General features: G+C 44.6%; 1 protein-coding gene and 1 non-coding gene across 2 annotated transcripts in view; both read right to left on the bottom strand.

The window, feature by feature from the left end:
* The window catches only part of cttn (cortactin), a 28,820-nt gene that overhangs the window by 23,613 nt on the left and 2,938 nt on the right, over window positions 1–2,269 (bottom strand). The window lies entirely within an intron of this gene.
* Window positions 235–306, bottom strand: trnaw-cca (transfer RNA tryptophan (anticodon CCA)). Its single transcript has one exon. It is a non-coding gene; the product is annotated as a tRNA-Trp (tRNA).

Below are 2,269 nucleotides of genomic sequence, written 5' to 3'. Positions count from 1 at the left end.
AGGTTAGACTTCATACTCAGGAGATCAAAAAGAGATCACATGACCCTGACGTGATTTGAACAGGCAACCTACTGATCTGGAGTCAGATGCGCTATCTTTGCACCACAAGGTCCTGGAAAGCTGATTGGTGCTTCTCCCATAAGCAATTTGATGCACTGTGCAAATCAATTATTGTATAACACTTAAGGGAAATGCTTGAGGACTTCATTCTCAGGAGATCAAGAAGAGAGTGCATGACCCCGACGTGATTTGAACACGCAATCTTCTGATCTGGAGTCAGACGCACTACCGTTACGCCACGAGGTCCTGGAAAGTTGGAAGGTGCTTCTCCCATAAGCATTTTGATGCACTATGCGAATCAATCATTGTATAGGAGATCAAGAAGAGATTGGTCAGTTGCACTACCCTTGTGCCATGAGTTATTAGCGGAGGAGTTGGTGGTTTTTGCATAAGCACTATGAGTTTCCTGGTTTCTTTGTTGTGGCTGCAGTATCGTCTTTCTTTCGATATCTCAGCTGATATAGACAAGGATTTTGTATAACACAGAAGGGAAATGCTACAGGTTAGACTTCATACTCAGGAGATCAAAAAGAGTTCACCTGACATGACTTGAACACACAACCTTCTGATCGGGAGTTAGATGCGCTCGCTACCTTTGCGCCACTAATTCCAGTAAAGCTGGTTGGTGCATCTCCCATAAGCACTTTGATGATCTATTCAAATCAATCACTCTATAACATTGAAGGGAAATGCTTGAGGTTAGACTTCATACTCAGGAGATCAAGAAGAGCTCACCTGACCCCGACATGATTTGAGCATGCAACCTACTGATCTGGAGTCAGACACGCTATCGTTGTGCCACGAGGTCCGGGAAAGCTGATAGGTGCTTCTCCCATAAACACTTTGATGCACTATGCAAATCATTCATTGCATAATACTACAGGTTAGACTTCATACTCAGGAGATCAAAAAGAGATCGCATGACCCTGACGTGATTTGAACACGCAACCTACTGATCTAGAGTCAGACGCGCTATCGTTGCACCACAAGGTCCTGGAAAGCTGATTGGTGCTTCTCCCATAAGCATTTTGATGTACTATGCGAATCAATCATTGTATAGGAGATCAAGAAGAGATTGGTCAGTTGCGCTACCCTTGTGCCATGAGTTACTAGCGGAGGAGTTGGTGGTTTTTGCAAAAGCACTATGAGTTTCCTGGTTTCTTTGTTGTGGCTGCAGTATCGTCTTTCTTTCGATAGCTCAGCTGATAGAGCCAAGGACTTTGTATAACACTGAAGGGAAATGCTACAGGTTAGACTTCATACTCAGGAGATCAAAAAGAGGTCACATGACCCCAACATGATTTGAACACGCAACCTTCTGATCTGGAGTCAGACGCGCTACCATTGCGCCTCGAGCTCCTGGAACCATTGGACCATTGCGCAAGCAATCAATCATTGTATAGGACCTCGTGGCGCAATGGTAGCAATGGTCCAATGGTAGCAATGGTAGCAATTGCACAAGGTCCTGGAAAGTTGGTAGGTGCTTCTCCCATAAGCATTTTGATGCACTATGCGAATCAATCATTGTATAGGAGATCAAGAAGAGATTGGTCAGTTGCACTACCCTTGTGCCATGAGTTACTAGCGGAGGAGTTGGTGGTTTTTGCATAAGCACTATGAGTTTCCTGGTTGTGGCTGCAGTATCGTCTTTCTTTCGATAGCTCAGCTGATAGAGCCAAGGATTTTGTATAACACTGAAGGGAAATGCTACAGGTTAGACTTCATACTCAGGAGATCAAAAAGAGATCACATGACCCCAACGTGACTTGAACACGCAACCTTCTAATCTGATGTCAGACACGCTACCATTGCGCCACGAGCTCCTGGAAAGTGAGTTGGTGCTTCTCCCATAAGCACTTTGATGCACTATGCGAATCAATCTTTGCACAACACTGAAGGGAAATGCTACAGCTTAGAATTCATACTCAGGAGATCAAGAAGAGTTCACCTGACTCCGACATGATTTGAACACACAACCTTCTGATTTCGAGTTAGACGCGCTCGCTACCTTTGCACCACTAATTCCGGGAAAGCTGGTTGGTGCATCTCCCATAAGCACTTTGATGATCTATTCAAATCAATCACTCTATAACATTGAAGGGAAATGCTTGAGGTTAGACTTCATACTCAGGAGATCAAGAAGAGCTCACCTGACCCCGACATGATTTGAGCATGCAACCTACTGATCTGGAGTCAGACGCGCTACCAT

Source organism: Sinocyclocheilus grahami, unplaced genomic scaffold (assembly GCF_001515645.1).
Source record: "Sinocyclocheilus grahami isolate Dianchi unplaced genomic scaffold, SAMN03320097.WGS_v1.1 scaffold271.1, whole genome shotgun sequence".
In the NCBI taxonomy this organism is placed as follows: domain Eukaryota; kingdom Metazoa; phylum Chordata; class Actinopteri; order Cypriniformes; family Cyprinidae; genus Sinocyclocheilus; species Sinocyclocheilus grahami.
Note: the sequence above shows the minus strand (reverse complement) of the source record. Positions and strands in the feature narration are given on the sequence as shown.